The sequence below is a fragment of the Callithrix jacchus genome, chromosome 18 (genome assembly GCF_049354715.1).
Source record: "Callithrix jacchus isolate 240 chromosome 18, calJac240_pri, whole genome shotgun sequence".
NCBI lineage: Eukaryota > Metazoa > Chordata > Mammalia > Primates > Cebidae > Callithrix > Callithrix jacchus.
The window spans coordinates 18,237,006-18,256,266 of record NC_133519.1 but is presented as its reverse complement, the minus strand read 5'-3'; the positions used below and the strand labels follow the sequence as shown (position 1 = coordinate 18,256,266).

The following is a 19,261-nucleotide window of genomic DNA, read 5'->3' as shown; positions in this document are numbered from 1 at the left end:
AACAGTCGGCCTGGCGGGCGTGTTGAGCACAGCTCTCCGGGAAGCCAGGCAGTGTGCTTGATGGGATGGGCAAGCTGGAAAATGGGAGGTTTCCAGCTCTCACATTCTATCAGGGGACACTAATGAGTTAACAACAAATTAAGTGCTGAAAAACCCTACCAGTGTCATGCAGCAGCCGCCAATGCTAAGATGAAATCAGGGCCAGCTTGGTGGGGACAATGACCTGGGAACCCGTGCAACCTGAATACTCCCGAGGGCATGGACATGGGGGTCTTATTCCACTCAGGAGCTTACAGCCTTAATAGATGATTGTTGAGTGAATATCTTAACTGATGTTTGTTGAATGAACAAAAACACTGAATTTTTTTTCATATCTGACTTCCAAACTGGTCTCCCCTTGGGCCATGACTCATATTGTTCGCCTTTTATAGTTCTGGTCCCCTACTACAGCCTCGTAAGGTGGATATGGGTGGCCTTACTTGGCACAGAGTAGGTATTCCATAAATACACATTTATCGGGAAGAATGGCATTAAGCCTTGAAGACGAGAAATATTTCAACAGCCAGAGAACTGGGGGAAGAGTATTTCAAACAAAGGGAACAGCATGAGCCAAGACACAGAAACATAAAAGTCCAGTGAGCAGTTGGAGGTGGCTGGGCTTCAGGCATAAATAAATTGGAACCATGATCAGCCATCTTTCAAAATCGAACACCTTCTCTTCCTGAAAATTGCTCAGGCTCTGCCCTCCAGAAACTTCTGGGCGATTGAGAGGACAGACATACACAAAGAAAGAGGTCCAGATTCAGGAAGACTGAAGTGGAAGCTGTGGCACATCTAAGCTTCACAGGTCCGTGGGTGTGTCAGCCTGATAAGCGTTGGGGACGGGCTCCAGATGAATCAGAAAGGATGAGACTGCGATGGTGATGGGAGTGGGTTTTGTATCTGCATGCAAGGGGGGACACATGTGTCCCTGTTAGCGTTCACCTGTCTAGGTAAGCGTGCATGTGTTAGCACACGTCAACATACTAGTGTTGGTTTATAGCCACCAAAAGGGAGAATGAGGCACTTTCTGAACGTAAGCAGGACATGCTGGGGATTTCCAATTAATCTCCATTAAAAAGATTTCCTGCAAAGACGCTCCTAGAATCCCCAGGTTGGGGTCATCTGGATCAATTCTGGGTAAAGTAAAAGCAGTTCCAACCGGCTGCTGAATCGATCCATCTAACTCGGTTCACTCTACACGTGCAAGGGGCACAGAGTGTTAATTTCCTGCAGGGAGCTGAGGAAGCCTGGAGTGGAGGCTCCATAATTAAGAGCTGTAGGAGCAGGTCTCAATAAGGCAGCATTCAATAGGCAGAGGCTTGCATAGAGGAGGGAGCACTCCGAGGTAGAACTCCAAGGTTGATGAGGCTGGGGCTCTTGTTCTTCCCTGCTGTGCCTGACTCAGTTTCCTTGTCAGGCAGAAAACAAATGCCCCAAGAGCAGAGGAGACCAGGGAAGCCGAAACTACTTATCTTACCACTCTCAGAAATTTACAGGATATTGGTGGGGGACATGGTGTTGGTGACCAATTGCAAGTCTGTGGTGTGAGCACATGGAAAGACTTTCTCTTTAGGGCAGGCACACTGATGACTGTTCCTGAGACCCCAAAGAATATGAACACCAGGGCAGCTCTGTGGCCTCATTTCCATGAAGGAGGCAAGTATTTAGCAGAAAGAGAGAGTAACCTACTTGTCCACATGCCAGCCACTCCACCATCTCCCAGCAGACCTACATCCACCCACAGCCTGCTATGCAACCTTCAAATCCCCTTCCTCCAGGCAGTCTTCCCAGACTACTCAAGCCTCTTTTGCTTGGCCTCCAGGTTGAGTTGACAGCTTTTGCTTGCCTCTACCTTGGTTTGCCTAGATGAATTCTAACTGAGGTCTCCCATCTATCCAGAAGGTGAGGACAGAAAAAAACTGGGATTTTAGTTAGGTGAAATGAGATTGGGGTTAGGAAAGTGGCCTTTAGGATTAGGGTGGGGAATACGCAGAGCGGGGGTGTGGGATTGACTAGTGCTCAGTCTGAGCGTTGGGGTGGGCAGGGGTGGGGGGCGGTCAGGACTGAAGCAGCGATTACTGTTAAGGATAGAGCTAAGGTTTGGCTTATTACGTTCTCATTATTCAATAAGCATATATTGATCACTTATGCTGTACCTGGCTCTGAGGGGACTTGAGATGCTGTGCCCCTTCAGGAGCTCATGCTTTAGTTAGGATTCGGGGTTACAGTGATTGCTAGGATTAGGTCTGGGTTGGAATTAGTGTTGAGGTGGAGGTTGGGTTCGGGGTTACTGTTTGTGGTTAGGGCTGAAGCAGGAATACATTTAGATTATATGTAAACACACAGGTTGGTGTGAGGTTTCTGCGTAAGTTCCTTCCTCCAAGCCTCTGCTCCTTGATTCTCTTCTCCAACTGCTTACCCATGCTTGTCTGTGCTGTCTCAGGCTTCCTGGACTTACTGGAATCCGTTTAACGACAGCGACCATCTGCCACCCCTCCTAGTGATCGGCCCCCTCCCCTTTCCTTTTGCTCCTCCTGCGCCTTTCCCAGCAGGGCGCCTGCATCCTGCATTCCTGGGCGGGGTGCTGATGACTTCTGTCCTCTCTCACAGCTCACATTCTGGGGGTCTCTGACCTTTGCCCCTCCTTCTCAATCTCCCTGTCTGTAGCCACCAGGATGAGCCCTTTGTACCCATTCCCACCCTTCTTCCTTCCACCATTGCCCCACACAGCTTCCAGCTCTCACGCTTCTGTCTTCAGCTGAGTTCTTACCACTCTTTCTCTCCTTTGATCCCTTTCCCATGTGCCCGCAGAAGTCCCCTGGTCTCTCATTTCAATCTGCCCTTCCCCCTCCACTGCGCCTTCCTGATGCACCTTCCTCTTCCGTTAACCCCCTTCCGAGGAGACTCCCAACCTATCCCTCCAACTGCCTCTACTTGCCTCTTGGGCTGGAGAAATTTCTCTTCATCTCCCCTCATCAATCATATGGGGCAGATCCCTAGAATTCCTGCTCTTCCTCTTTGCCAGGAGCAAGTTGTTTTGTAGGAAGAGTCGTTTCCATGCGATACTAGGCATTGAGGAATGCTGGAGTGGGGGCTTGAAGCAGGGAAGTGTTTCTTCTGCTCTCATCTTGTTCCAGGGTGAAGTAACATGACTCCGGGGCTGTCTCCAGCCCAGAGTTTAGGAGGTGGCTGGATGAAATACCCACATTTCAGGAGTGGTTTGGGAAGGAAGTTTCAGAACCACCTGAGTAGAGGCTCAACTCCTCCTGTCCCCACCATCCATTTCAGAGAATTCTGCCCATAAACCCACTGAGGGCTGGGCTTCCGGAGGGTTCCCTGTGTCCTGCTCTGTCCTCTGCCCCTTTCTTGTTCTTGGAGCCCTCCTGTGCTCCCCTGAGAACCTAATCCTCCACTCATCCATCCATCCATCCATCGGAGGACTGTGAGCTTGATTGATTCTGATATCAGGAAGCAAAGGCTGCTCGTTGGAATGCATGGCACCCTGTCCTTCTTGCTGGGAGATAATCGAGGGGGAATATTGCCTCGTCCAGGAAACGAGGTGCTAAATTTGTTGTGAGATAGGTGTCACAAGCAATCAAAAGGCGGCTTTCTGCATCCAGCCCTGAACAACTAAATGAGAAATCATTAGGTTACTGCAGACACCAGGGACAACAGAGGTGGAGGGATGAGAGATCACCTCCCCATTCCTCAGGGGTGGGCAACACAGGGAGATCAAAGGGAAAGGAGAAATCAGAGATGGAGTGAAAGAGTGTGAGGGAAGAGGCAGGCTGCTTTCTGAAGGTTTCTCCTACACCTGGAGGTGGGGTATCCTCTTTGCCACAGCTGAATCCAGCTCCTCTCTAGGCAGTTTTTTGTGAAGCTTTAGTGGGTAACTTCATCAGTCACCTGCTTCTGGCTCCTCCTCTGGCATCTAGGGCGGTTCTGAGGCTGATATACTGACACAGGACAGCGAGACGAGTGAGCAGAGTTAGGCGCCCCCAGATCCGCAGAATTTGGGGTGAGTAGAAAAGCTGAGACAGGCTCACGGGGGAGGCTGATGAGGGTTTGGGTAGGGATGGGAAAGGAAAGCCTGACACCCCACCCCTGCCCACCCCAACGCTCAGACTGAGCACTAGTCAATCCCACACCCCCGCTCTGGGTATTCCCCACCCTAATCCTAAAGGCCACTTTCCTAACCCCAATCTCATTTCATCTAACTCAAATCCCAGGGATTTTTCTGTCCCCATCTTCTGGATAGATGGCAGTCTTCAGAATTCATTTAGGCAAATGAAGGTAGAGACAAACAAAAGATGTCAACTCAACCTGGAGGCCAAGCCAAAGTGGACAGGTTGGCCCCTGGATCCTCAGGCCAGCTGTGGACGCTTACCCTTGCCTCTAACCCAGACACCCAGAGCGGTCTCCCCTACGGTCCTATTCCTGTCCCAGGGACTGGGTGCTAGCAACTGGGAGGGAACATGGGTTTGAGGGCTGGGCCAAGGCTGTGAGGCTCCGGACAAAGGGACTTGATGCTTCAGACAGCAGTAAGAATGAGTTCGATGTGAAGAGACCAGTTCCTGCAGAAGGAAATCTGACAGGGAGTAAGTGAAAGGACTCCAGTTTGGAAGGCAGAACCGACACATCTTGCTCGGACCCAGGGTGCAGGAGTGCGCTATGGCGTGCCCACAGAAACACGCAGCGGGGAGGGCGCTGTGAAGGGCGGGGAGGGTGCCGTGAAGGAGCTGCTCTGAAGACCCTTCCAATCTGCCCCACAGCTCAGGAGCAGGGATGTCTCCCTCTGGGTCCCGCCCCTCCCTCTCTGCCTCTCCAAAGAGCAAGGCCCTCCATGTCTCTCAGGACCTGTCGGCTGTGGCGTCTGGGAGAGGAGCTCCATATTTTGTTCTGTTCTTGCCACAGCCAAATCTGATTATTAGGACGGGTGATGGATGAGCTGGGTTTGGACCCCCAGCTCAGGAATGGGATGATGGAGTTGGCCTGTCACTCTCTCCCCGGGGGATGAAGCATCAGGTCCCAGATGTCGTCTGCAACGTGCATACCTAAGAGATATCTCCCTAACCAAGATCCCTGAGGGACTGAAAATCCCTCTCTGGCTTCCAACTATTTCTTGATATAAAGACCTTTGAGCCTTAATAGTACCTGCACTAGCTCCCGGAGACCTGCGGAAAGCAGAGTTGGGAACTCAGGTGTCAGAATCCCCCGCCCTGGGTGAGACCCATTGCGGCTGGCTGGCTGCCAACATCCGTGGGGGCCACTTTGAAGGAGAGGGTGGAAAAGCTTGCCTCAGCTCTTGGCTAGGGGCCTCCAGGCATTTCTCAGTGACAGCCATGGGCTTTGGAAGCCTGGGGCAGGGCAGGGAGGGAGGAGGGAGAGAGACAGCACAGAATAATAATGAAGGATTTTTAATAACTCGTCAGCTATGGTGTCAGCTGAGCAGCAGCGGCAGCGCAACCCATTGGGAAAACTTGGTGAGGAATTGTCTTCCTAGGAAGTGAAAGGAGTGAGAGGGGCTGAGGGCGGGGAGGAAGTGTCTTCTTCATCCCAGGCGCCACAAAGCATTGCGTCAGCATCCAGCTGGTGGTGTAGGACAAAGGGAAAACAGAATTACAGAACCCGAGGCCTGGCCCTCGGGGAGCTTCCACTCTGGGCCAGACCCGCAGGTCACAGACGCAGCCAAAGACACAAGCAATCTATGAGGACATTACTGAGCACAGCCAAGCTGCCCCTCCAGAAAACCACAAGCACCCAACTCACCCTGTGAAATCAATCAAAGGCAATTACATGCCTATCAAAGGGCTTCTTCTCTTTACCTAATAATTCACCAAGGAATTGTTTGAAGGAGGAGTGTCATCCAAGAAGGTTAGAGAAAGCCCCTGGTGACCACCTTTTCAATAGCCTCGTTTTCAGATGAGGACACTTGAGGTCCAAAGACACTACAGACAGTTGGTGGCAAAAGCAGGACTGCTGGAAACTAGAAATCCAGGTCTCTTGGAAATTAATATGATTTTACCTACAAAAACAGAATTTCCATATGCTTTTCAGGGGACTACCTGCTGCAAAGAGCGGAGCACCTGGGTACTCTGGCATTTCAAGGGCAACTGACTTTAGAGTGGGAGCAATGGGGAAACCTGGGGTGACCCATAAAACTATTACATATCTTCTCTTTCCCTCAGATCATCCTAGGAGGCCTTCCTGGAAGCAGTGGCTATGGATATGAACTGACTAATGGAGATATAGCTCCCAAGCCTTTAGGTGATGGTGGGAAAGGGCTCAGTGGCATGAATATAGAGGAATATTCTAGGTCTGTGAAAAGACCTGGAGAGAAATTAAAAGACAGGAGTACTTATCTTGCACAGGAGAGGGGACTGAGAAGATTCCAGATCTTAGGAAGTCAAGGTCCCTAAAGGGTTAGTGGCTTTGAGCAGACCACCAAAGACAAGGCAGGGCTTCCTTTCTGGGATAACAGAAAGAACTGGCTGGTATTTACCAGAAGCTCTGGTATCCTGCAGAGGCCATTCCACATGTCCCCACACCCCAAATAAAGCCGAGCGGAGGTGTCAACCCTCAGCTCCCTTCACTTTAGGCCACAGTGCTGGGGGCACGGGACTCATGCCTCTCCCATCCACTCCCGAGAGCCCCCATCAGCCAGTAGCATCTCTGCATCTCAGGTCCTGGCACTTGACAGGCACTTAATTAGGGTTTGATGACTGAATGAAGGAAGGAATGCTGGAGTATTTCTAGAAGACAAAAAAGCAATAAATGAAGGTTTGGAAGAGGGAGATGGGCGTGGCAAAGATGCCAGGATATGGCACCTCCGTATCCTGGCAGAAGGCCAAGACTGAATGATTCCTTCCCTGTTTTAGAAGGAGAAACTAAGGCACCAAGGAGTAGGCACAGGTTCCACATGAGAAGTTCAGAAATGAAACCCAGAAGTCAGTCCCACAGCCCCAAGCCCAGGCTGCCATCACCCCCACCCAGCCAGCTGCTCTGGAAGATGTAAAGTGCTATCTAAACGTGATGCATTATTAACACTTTAGAAATCATATTTCACAGTCGCCCGGCTGGAGCTGGAAAACGAATTCTTCCTCCTGCTCTCCAGCAAGGGAATTATTGTTAGAGCCAAATGTGACAGCAGTGACATGTGACCAGGGACAACGGAGGGGTGGCTGAGGGTGAAGGCCATAGGCACACACCTGGGGCAGGTGCTGGCTGCTCCTCTTCTTCCTAGAGCCCTGACCAGGCAAGACAGCCAACCTGACCCCTGCCTCTCCCGGTCACAACCATCAGCCTTCAGGGGCTCTTTGGCTGGCTCACTCACCCCTAGACCCCTGTTGATCATTCCCCAGGTGCAGAACCTTGTCCTGTCCTGTGAGGAGGAATTGCAGGTGGTGGTGGACTCTTCAGCCTGATGGGAAAGGCAAGTCCTTGGGAGAGGGACACAAGGGCAGATGATCTGTCATCACCACTGCAGGGGCTTCTCGGGAGAGGAGGGTACAAAGCAGGATGGAGAAGGAGCGCCCTGGAAGGGGGCGTGGGGCCTCCAGGCAGGCCCAGAGGTGTGAAAGAGAATGGTGTTGACAAACAGGGACTGGTTTTGCCCATTTGGGCTGAAAGGAAAGGAGTGGGCAGGATGGGGGGGTGGAGGAGCATATCCCTGGCAGGGCAGAAGGGAGGAAGCAGGCAGTGAGCTGCATCCTGTCCTCACTGCAGAAGCACCAGCCAGAGAGGGAGGGGGACGGGGCTGAGGGAGAGTCCTCCCAGCAAACACCAGTGCCTGCTCATGGGTAAGAAACCAGAAGGCCTCAGGTGGTAGATGCGGAAGAAGTAAAGCTGCTAAGTCACTGCCATCCCCATGTGGGACCCCAACCCCAGGCTTTCCTAGAGGGTGCCGGGACCCTATCCATATGCTCCATTGGCAGTGCAGGCACCTTGTAATTAGGCACGGGGACCAGATGAACCGATTTTCAATGAAAACCTTAGCTACAGGGTGCATAGATATCAAGGTGGGTAGGTTTGATTCTTTTCTAAGCCAGCCTTCAATATTTGCAGTGCCTGGAAGGAGATGCAGGCAGGGCACCCAGGCAGCCCTGGCGACATATAAATTCTGCTCATAATTACATGACTTTCAACACCACGAGATGCCAATAAAGCATTTGCAAGGCACACAAATTAATGACATGTTGGCATTCCTGAGATGGCCCTTGGAAGGCCAGGGCACAGGAAGGGGGGCTGCGGCTCCTGCCCATGAGGTTGGGGAAACTGAGGCTACTGATACATAAATCTCCTGTTTCTCAACAAAGATACCCCACATTCAGGTCCCCCAGACCTGCCAGCTTATCTTTCTTAAATCCTCAGCTCAATGAGGGTAGCAAAAGTAAAGGACTTAACCTGTGTTTCTTCCCAAAGGAAGTGGAGGGGGCCGGAGGTACCAAAGAGAGTGGAGCTAGCAAGGTGCAAACAGCTGTTGGTGATGACAGTGACTGTCAGGCTCTAGGGGCTCCAGATGGCCGCCTCCCCTTCCTTGGTTTCATGTCTTTCTGTGCTCCCATCTTCTTCAGGTGGCTGAGAATAAGCTAGACAACCCCAGGCTTCTTTGTTCTCATTCATTCGGGGGGAAGGCAGGCAGCAGAGTCTCAAGGGCAGGCACTTAGTGTCAATCAGGGGCCAGTGCAGCATCTCTGAGTCCTAGTTTCCTCCATGGAAAAACAGTGATTCATGGTGGATAGCCCAAAAAAGGGGGAAGCGAGAAAGCCCAAAGACATGAGTCTGAAGATGCTTGGTCTCGTGCTCAATAAAAGTGCACCCCAGTCGCCTCCCACCTCCACGCACAGTGTAGGTAGTGAACTTGTCAAGACCAGGAACTTCCATCTTCCCCGTCCTTCTATTGTTTCAATATCCCCCAGCACAGGTCTCTCTGCAGGAGTAGGTACTCGATAAAATAAATATTTGTTGAATTGAACAGAATTGAGGAAGAGAGAATATGAGGAATGCTAATGACAATTTGGTAAGGGCAGGTTTTAGTAGAGAAAGCAGCAGAAAGCATATCAGCTGGAAATCGGAATTGAATCTGAACTCCAGCTCCGCCACTTACTGCCACGGGGAGGGACCGTGGGTGGGCCACCCGGCTGTAGGCCCTGTTTCCCCATCTGTAAAGTGAATGGCTAGACAGAAGGCATTGAAGATGCCTTGCAACTCTCAAGGTGCTGTGAGTTCTTTGAGGACAGGGAGGGGGCTTGGAAAACCATTTTGTGAAAACGTCCTGACAAATTCTTGGCACAGGCGTAGGTTGGCCATCAGCACGTTACTCAAAGCTCAGCATGCTGTTGGGATCATAAAAAATTAAATAATAGTAACAAGGATGCTTCCATAAATATCCACAGGCAACTTGTTGGCAAGAAATCTCGTTTATATAACTTCTATGAATGAGATCCTGTCACGGTTAAGCAGCCTCCCCTCTTTGGTCCTGCCCTCACCCACCCTCAGTCTCAACCCATCCCCACCACTTTCTTGATTCCTTCCGGTCTGTGGTTCCAGCAAAAACTGGAAGAACTCGGAAACCTAAACGATTGATTCCATTCAATTCCATTCTATTCTAAGTAGCAAACAAGTATTAGGGACCTACTATGTGCCAGAGTTTATGTTGAGCCCCATAGGATAGAGGATTAATAAGGCACCGCCTTGTCCAGGAGAAATTTATATTAAATTTCTATTATTTAAGGCATAGCCTTGTCCTTGAGAAATTTATATTAAATCATGTTTAGCTTCAGCTAAATAAAAGGCTCAGGTCAATCATCAGCTTTAGGGTTTAGGAGAAAAATGATCAATTTCGACAATGGGAAGGGAGGAGAGGGTGAATCTGAGAAGGGCCTCAGGGCAAAATTAAACCTCAAACCAGGAAATATGAGAGTAAAGGGACTCTGGGCACAAAAAACAGAAAGGACATGGGCAGAGAAGCCTGTGGTGTGTCTGGGAAGAGTCTGGTGTGGCTGAGTCACTGGGTATTTGCAGAAGGGCAGGGTTGTGAGGATTAAAAGTGATAATCCCCTTAAATACACTTGCAAGCTACTTGCGCATGGCAACCTGAAGATGCTGCATTTTTATTGTTCATGAAAGATAAGAAAGGACAGCTAGACTCTGACCAGATTGTGCCAGGTCTCGAATGTCATTCATTCATTTATCCACTCAATATGTAATGCACCTTTACTCTACTGTGTGTCAGGTGCTGTGCTGGGGGACGGAGGCAGGAAGTAGAATCCCACATGCCTTCTGCTCTCAAGGAACGTACAGGTGGGTACAGACTTACGCACATTAACACAACATGCAGTGGATGTGTTAGTAGAGCCAAATGTGACAGCAATGACATGTGACCAGGGACAGGAGAGGGGTGGCTGAGGGTGAAGGCCATAGGCACACACCTGGGGCAGGTGCTGGGTGCTCCTCTTCTTCCTAGAGCCCCAACCAGGCAAGACAGCCAGCCTGTCTAGGTGTGATATGGTTTGGAAGTTGGTGCCCTCCAAATCTCATGTGGAAATGTGATTGGCAATGCTGGAGGCGGGCCTTGTGGGAGGCGTTTGGGAAATGCGGGTGGATCTCTCATGAATGACTTGGTGCCCTCCCCAGGATAATGAGTGAGTTCTCTCTCTGTTAGTTCACACATGAGCCGGTTGTTTAAAGGAGCCTGGCACCTCCTCCTCTCTCTCTTGCTGCCTCTCTCACCATGTGACACACCAGCTCCTCCTTCTGCCTTCTGCCATGTGTAAAAGCTTCCTGAGGCCTCACCAGAAACTGAGCAGATATTGGTGCCATGCTTGTACAGCCTGCAGAACCGTGAGCCAAATAAATCTCTTTTCTTTATAAATTATCCAGCCTTCAGTATCCCCTTACAGCAACACAAAATGGACTAATACAAGGTGCAATGATAAAAGTAAGGAAGCCTGGTGGTCAGGTAGGCGTCATAGAGGAGATATCACTTAGACTAAGATTTGAAATATGATAGGTGTTCACTAAGCCGATAAGGGGGATGTTGGGTGGGTTAGCTGGGAGCGGGGCGGTTCCTCCAGGCAGAAGATAAATGTTCTCAAGGGCTCAGGGGCATGGATGTTTGTGGACTGCTGCATATGCAGCAAGTGGTTCTGATTAGCTAGAGTTCAAGAGAAGAGAGGGAAGAGAGATGGGGCAAGGGAGGTAGGTTGGGACCAGATCATGTAGAGTATTATATGCTGGATCATGAGTTCGGATTCTATCACAGTTGTTAAGAGAAGTGATTAGGCAGAAGGCTCTGCCAGTAGTTGGAGGGAGGGTGGGTACAGCAGGGAGCTGCCACATAGCTCCTGGAGAACAATTATAAAACGAAGACAGTGGATAAAGAGAAATGGAATAGGTATGAAATAAATGAAGGGGTACAATCAACAGGATTTAATGGTTAGGAGAATGTGGAAGCTGAGAGAGAGGGGGGTCATCTTCAGTTTGAGTAACCACAGAGCCGGTGAAGGCATTTACACCACACCCTTCTCCCTTCCTGGAGAAGAGGGGTGTGGTGATGGGGAGGCAGAAGTCAACGGCAAGTGGCCTGGTGGCCATCCAAGGTCATTGCAAGGAGTATGAACATCATCCTATAGATGATGGGGACTCACTGAAGAGAAGATTTTAGAAAAATGACTCTTGCATTTTTCCCAGGAGAATAGGAAGCAAGAGAGAGTAAGTTGGAAGAAGGAACAGAGCGGAAGGGGGAAGAGAGCAGATATCCATTCACTATGTCTGCACAAAAAGGAGGAAACAAGAGGTTAAATAGAGTGATCGTTACTCTAGTGTTGACTAAATGAGATATACATACATAGCAAGTATTTTTTTTTCTATTTTTTTTTTAATTTTTTTTTTTTTTTTAAAGATGGGGTTTCACCATGATGGCCAGGCTGGTCTTGAACTCCTGACCTCAGGTGATCCACCCACCTCGGCCTCCCAAAGTGCTAGGATTACAGGCATGAGCCACAGCACCCAGCCCATAGCAAGTATTTAAAAATATTAGCCACTGATATTATTTCAATAATGCCACTTCTGTCATCTATAAGTATTCACTGCATGGCCATGAACCACTCATAATAATGACTCAAGTCCAGAGAGACGAGCTCTATCGTCTGTCATTATAGAGGACAGAGCTGGAAGTAGGAGCTGGGAGTCAGGGTTCTTGTATCTCCCCTTGCTCCAGGAAAGACCACAGGAAGGAAAGGAAGATCGTCAGGGAACGGCATAAGCACAGGCACAGAGGCAAGGGGACAGGGGAAGGCACCGAGTATGGACCGAGTGTGAGAAAACCTTGCAGCTACGCTGGGCTGCCCATCTGCTTCTCGGCCTCCACACACCATGCCCACCACCAGAACAGTTGACTCACTGGAGCCAGCACTGAAGTATGAGGTGGGAACCTTTGTTCTGAGCAACAGTGGACAGATAGATGTCTTTCCCCCGCTCCCCCCATAAGGAGCATGCTGAAGCAGGAGAAAGGGAAGGTAGACATGAAGGACTTCTTGCTCTTAGGTTTTCAAGAATGCAGAAAAAGTAGGATTTTGGTAAAGTGTAGATAGCAAGACCAGTGAAGCCTCAAACAGACTAATCTTAGAGCAAATATCTGACTGCATTCTTCAGAACGATGAAATTTTAGACCTGGAAGAAATCCACATGAGATGATTTTATCCAATTTTCTTATTTCACAGATGAAATACCTGAGGCCCAGCGAGATGACATGAATCCCCTGAGGTCACAAGGCTGGTGGGTAGTAAAGACAGAAGCATAACTTCTAATCAGGTGCCGTCTCCACTCCCCACTTTCTTCCCCGGTTTCCATTCACGGTAAAGGTCCCTGGAACACGGAACACACTGTGCTGCGGTGCTCAGTGGTCCCTTAAGCGAGTGGCTTCTGGCTTTAATGGGCAGAAACCAATTCCCCCCATCCCACCGTTCTGCAAGGGGTCAAGGAAATTTCCAATGTTCAGTGTTCCAGGGATGTTTACCGTGAATGGGAACTGAGGAGGAAAGGTGGGAATGAAGTAGCACCTGATTAGAAGTCCAGAGACCAGAGTTATGCTTCTGGCTCTACTGTTGACCAGCTGTGTGACCTCAGGGGATTCACTTCACCTCTCTGTGAAATAAGAGGATTGGATTAAATCAAGGAGTCAAGGAAATTTCCCTGATCCCTTGCAGAACTCTGGGATGGGGAGAATTGCATTGAGTGTGTGTTCTCCGAAGTGCAGTAGTCCCTGGAACCCAGAAATTCCTGGCCAAATGTTGTAATCTCCAACCACATCTCACACGTATGTGCACACACACACACACCCCTTTCTCCTCCAATCTCCACTTCCAGACACTGATTTTTCACTTAAATCTGAAAAACTGCCAAGTCCTTGGTCCCCATCCAGGGATTTCCAGGAATTGCTCACCACCGCTTGAAGACCAGCTCAGTCCACAAAACTTGTGGACTCTGCCTCTAATGACCCTCCCCAATTCACTGAGGGGCCATGGCTGCCGTGATATGGGGATTTTCAGCTGCATTTCTCCAGTCCTTCTACCTACCAACCCTGCTACCTCCCTACCCTCATTTAAACCTGCAGCTCATCCCAGACTTTCTTCTCTTACCTCATAGCAGGTACCACAGAATATCCCTCCTGAAGAAGTCTGATTTCTACGCCTTCCTCTCCACCCTACCACTTTGCTTGAGGTCTTGGTCCTCACTCCCCTGCAGTACTGCAATAACCTTCTAACTGGTTCCCTTCACCAGCCTGGTCCCCTTGAATCCATTCCCAACAGAGTTGCAAGAATAATCTTTCTGAAACACAAATCGAATGCTAATATTGCCCTGTGAAAAACCCTTCAAAGGCTCTCCATGGACTTCAGAGGAAGTTCAAGTTCAGTCAGACCCTGTTCAATCTAGCCCTATGTATCTGTTCAGCATCCCCTTTTGCTCGCTCCACATGCACTTTATCTTCTAGGAATCCCCGACTGTCAGAGGTGTCTGCACACGTCAAACCATGCTCTCGGTGCTCCACCGTCACTTGGCTCACTCCTCTCCATCCTTTAAGACGCAGATCCAGCTTACAGCCCCAGAACCTTCCTTAAACCCTCACTCTGAGCCAAGGGCCCCACCTGAACTCCCATAGTACCTGTGCATCCTCCATCAACTCTGTAAGGTCCTGAATTCTAAGCTCCTTGAAGACAGGCACTATGTTTTTAATTCATTTTTATACTGATCAAGCATGAATGGCTCTTAGTAGATGCTCAACTTACATCCGCGGAATTGAACTGAATCCGAAAGTTAACTCCCTCCTTTTCTACTTCCCACACCACCTCCTTCTACAAATATTGTCCGTTCTGTCTCCATAGTTGCAAATCCAAGTTTTTCTTCGTTACTGCAACCCAAATGCCCCCTTCTTCCAGAAAACCTTTCCTGATAAATCCCACCTGACTGCTTCTCTAGACTCTCTGAGCTCAGTTTGCATTACCTCCCTTAGCATCTCCACCTTACCTTTCACCTTTCTCTCATAAGTGAGCTCAACTCCTACAAATTGGACTGCTCGTTATTTTTCAAACACCTTAAATACTTCACACTCCCTAGTCAATGTCATCCTATGTCCTCCTCTGGCAGGTTCCCATCAGCTGGAGGGTAGGGACTTGACTTCACTCCTGCAGCAGCACCCAAACGTGCATTTACTGTAACAGGTGCTCAACGTCAGTTGTTAATGGCCTGCCTTGAACCGCGGACTTGTATGTTTTATGCTATTTTTGTACGCGTGCAAAAGCACATGTTCCCTTTTCCTTCATAGGTGTTTCACTTCGCCTCCCCGTGCCCCAATTTGGATGACATCTCCACAGTCTCTTCCAACTTTGATGCTCTGTAATTCTGTAGCTGTGAGTTCACTGTGGGCAAGGACTAGATCTATTTCTTCCCCCACAGCTTCAGCACACTGCCGGCTCAAAACAATTGTGCTGAAAAAAAGCCTTTCCTAGTCTTGTTTCTCTCCTCCTTTCCTTCTTAAGAGAAGCCATGGAGCACAGCAGTTAGGCATGGCCACTCGGTAACCAGCTCTGCTACTCAACCTGGCGCAACCTGCTTAAGCTCTCCGTGCCTCAGTTTCCTCATTTGTAAAATGGAGATAACATAAATAATTCTTCACAGGTAGTAAGCCTGACATTAAGTTTTAATGATCACTATTATTCTTGCCCTATCCTTCTTCCTTCCTTCCTTCTTATTTACAGCATTTAGACATCTAACTCCCCTAATTTTTTTGGAGAAATAGATCTCACCAATATCAGAAGAACCCAAGGACTGCTGGCCTAGGAAATCTGAGGAATCCCATAATTTTAGACCACTCTTGAAGTCCAGATCTCTCTCTCTCTTTTTTTTTTTTTTGAGGCAGAGTCTCGCTCTATTGCCAGGTTGGAGTGCAGTAGTGCGATCTCGGCTCACTGCAACCTCCAACTCCCTGGTTCAAGTGATCAAGTGATTCTCTGGCCTCAACCTCCGAAGTATCTGGAATTACAGGCATGCACCACCATGAGACCATGCCCAGCTAATTTTTGTATTTTGTTTTTTTTTTTTGAGACGGAGTTTTGCTCTTGTTACCCAGACTGGAGTGCAATGGTGCGATCTCGGCTCACTGCAACCTCTGCCTCCTGGGTTCAGGCAATTCTCCTGCCTCATCCTCCTGAGTAGCTGGGATTACAGGCATGCGCCACCATGCCCAGATAATTTTTTGTATTTTTAGTAGAGATGGGATTTCACCATGTTGACCAGGATGGTCTCGATCTCTTGACCTCGTGATCCACCCGCCTTGGCCTCCCAAAGTGCTGGGATTACAGGCGTGAGCCACTGCGCCCAGCCAATTTTTGTATTTTTAGTAGAGACAGAGTTTCACCACGTTGGCCAGGCTGATCTCAAACTCCTGACTTCGTGATCCGCCTACCTTGGCCTCCCAAAGTGCTGGGATTACAGGTGTGAGCCACTGCACCCGGCCCCGGAGATCTTTTTAAGTAAGAATGTGATGTAAGATTCAAAGAGAAGGGTTGGAACCAAAGCGAAAGAGCAGGGAAGAAAGCCCCAGGCAGAGGCCAGGAAAGTGTCTGGCTTCATCAGAAGAGATTCTTTTGCAGAAAGCAGACTGGGGAAAGCTCCAAGAAATCAGGGGAAGGGGCATGAGTTAGGAAATGTTTCAGCTGAGACCCAAATCCTGGCCCCAAAGTACTTTGGTGAAAGGGTCAGAGAAGGGAGAAGGTAAATTATCCTCAGCATTTCACAGCTCTGGGAGGGTGTGTTCACTGGACCAGGGACTCATGAACCTGGTTCTGGCCCCTAGCTCCATCTTTATAAAAATGATGTGACCTTAGGCAAGGCTCACTGCTCTGAGCCTTGGTTAACCCAACTATAAAACAGGGACACCAGAATGATCCCGGCAGGCTGCTGGGAGGATTAGAAGTTCTCTGTACATGATAAAGCACCGCCCATCTATCAGACATCATTTTTATGAAGGCTCTATCTACATGGCCTAGCCATCCAGAAAATGCACCTGATAACTGAGGTTCAAGTGCCTTTTTAAGCCTCATTTATTTAGGCCAAATAGGCTCTCGGTTATCAGAAGATGGAATATCCTCAGCCAACGAGGATGGCTTCTCCACCCAGCCTGACCTTCCCCTGAACCCCCATTCCCCACCCCAGTCAGACGGGGGCTTTGTCAGCACTTTCCACAGGGCACAACCATTGTTTGTCTGTGTTGCTCTCTTCCATTAGCCAGAAAGGGCTGAATCTTCATCATGACAACCCCTGGTGCCCAGGCCAGTGCCAGGCGTGCAGCAGGCATTCAGCACTGACTTCCCAAATGAGCAAATAAATGGATGCAAGAAATTCTAATTTAGGCTGTCAACAATCCTCCTCTTTGTCGCTTGTAACCATTGGTCCTAGTCCTTCCCTCTGGAGTCACATAAAATGAATCTAATTCTCTCCCATATGACAGTCCTTTAAGCATGTGAGGAAAGTTATGACATGTCCCTGGAGTGTCTTCTTCTCATGACCAAACGTCCCTGTTTCTCAAACTGCTGTTTCCACAGGCATCTGCATATGAAGGGGCTGCATTTTCTCCTCTCTTAAAATCCCTCTGTTGACCCTATGCCCAGCCACCCCCTCCACGCTCTGCTCTCCTTTATAACAAAAGTACTGAAGTGTAGTTGTGCACACAATCCTTCTCCTCCCATTCACTCATGAACTCACATCAGAACTTCTAGTGCTGAGTTACCAATGACCTACAAGTTGCTAAATCCAGCTTCGGCCTTCATCTTCGTCCTCATCTTGCTTAATGGATCAGCAGCACTTGTTACAGATGATCTCTCCCTCCTCAAAGACCTTCCCCCCCGGTCCTGCAGGACCTCAGAGTCTTTTGGTTTTCCTCCCACTCCCCTGCCTGCTCCACAGCCTCCTTTGATAGTTCCTCCTCCCTGTCCCGTTGAAGGATCCTGCCTGGCCCTCTCCTCCCTCTCAGTTCGCTCCCTTGGTGACTTCAACCTGTTGCACAGCTTCAAACATCATCTCTACCTCCATGTTCTATCCCAGCTCAGACCTTTCCCTCCAGCTGCAGTGGCATCACTCACACTGCTCACCGGACACCCCCACTCGGGTGTCTCATTGGCCTCTCATACTTAAAGTGTCCAAAACTGAGCTCCTGATCTTCCACCCCCAAACCTGGTCTTCTCAGTCAAAGCCAGCTTCATTCCTCCAGGTCCACAAGACAAAGCCTCAATGTCATCCTTGACTCATCTTACCCCCTCACCCTCCACCCAATCCATAAGGGAGTCCTGCTGATTCTAACTTCCAAATAATCCCAGAAATGGACCATTCTTTGTGGCCTCTAGGTGGGTCAACGGTGCCCAAGTCATCATCTCGTGCCTGGATGCCTGCAGTAGCTGCCTAACGGGTCTCTCTGCTCCTGCTCTTTCCTCACACAATCTACTCTTGACATAGTAGCCAAAACAATTCTGTTAAGACATGAATTATACCATGTCACTCCTGTGCTCAAAATCCACCAGTGACTTCCGATTTCATTCCAAGTAAAAGACCAAGTCCCAGGGTTCCTTCAAGACTCTGGTCCTATAATGAAGAATTTTTCTGACCTTGGTCCAGATTCCTGGGGCAGAGGTTCTAAACCCGTAGAACGTCCCAGGTGATAAGAATGTCTTCGTTATTCATTGCACACTTGGGTTTAGGCTTATGAGGTGACTCTGGATTGGGGCTGAGGATGCTAGAAAGATCAACCATGTGACTAGGTTAGGGCACTGAGCTACATGACACCAGCTTCCAGAGGAGAGGGAGGCTGGAGACTGAATTCAATCACATGGTCAAATGATTTGATAATGAAACTGCAGTGAAAACTCTGGACACCTAGAGTCACGGAACTTCCTGGTTGGTGCACACGCTGATGTGCAGAGAGGGTGAACCATCTTGATTCCACAGGGAGAGGGCACGGAAGCGCCATGCCTGGGACCCTCTCACAGCTCATCCCATGGGTCTCTTCATTTGGTTCATCCAGATTCATATCCTGCATAATAAAACTGAAACAGTACAGCACTTTCCTGAGTTCTGAGAGTCATTCTGTCAAATTATTGAACCCAAAGGGGTTGTGGGAACCGCTGAATTTGTAGCCAGTTGGCCGGAAGTACAGGTGGCCTGGGGACTCCCAAATTTGAAGCTGACATCTGAAACAGGGCAATCTTGTTGGGGACTGTGCTCTTACCTAACCTGTAGAGTCTGGGAGTTGCCTTTAGAATCATATGGAAGTATTGTAGCCCCTCATGATCCGGGCACATGTGCAGGCATCGCCCCCACTGCCATCACCAGCTGCCCTGCTCACTTCCCTCCATCCACGCTAGCTCATCCTCACACGCACCAGGTGCATTTGCCCCGGGGACCTCTGCATCTGCTCTTCCCTCTGCCTGGAATGCTTCTTCCCCTTACCGTGCCTACTCCCTGAACTCCTTCACATCTTTTCTTGATTATCACCTTCTGAGTGAGTTCTTTCCTAACTGCACTACTTAAAATTGGACCACTGCCCACCAGACTCCGGATTCTCCTTCCCTTGCTTTATTATTTTCCATTTTATCAAGATCCAACTAACTGATATTGAACCTATTAATTAATTTGCTTATTGTCTCCGTCTCTGACAGCAGCCATATAA

At 49.3% G+C, this 19,261-nt stretch overlaps 1 protein-coding gene across 2 annotated transcripts in view; it reads right to left on the bottom strand.

Moving 5' to 3' along the window:
- The window catches only part of KIRREL1 (kirre like nephrin family adhesion molecule 1), a 108,201-nt gene that overhangs the window by 35,536 nt on the left and 53,404 nt on the right, over window positions 1-19,261 (bottom strand). The gene's annotated exons all lie outside the window — the stretch shown is intronic.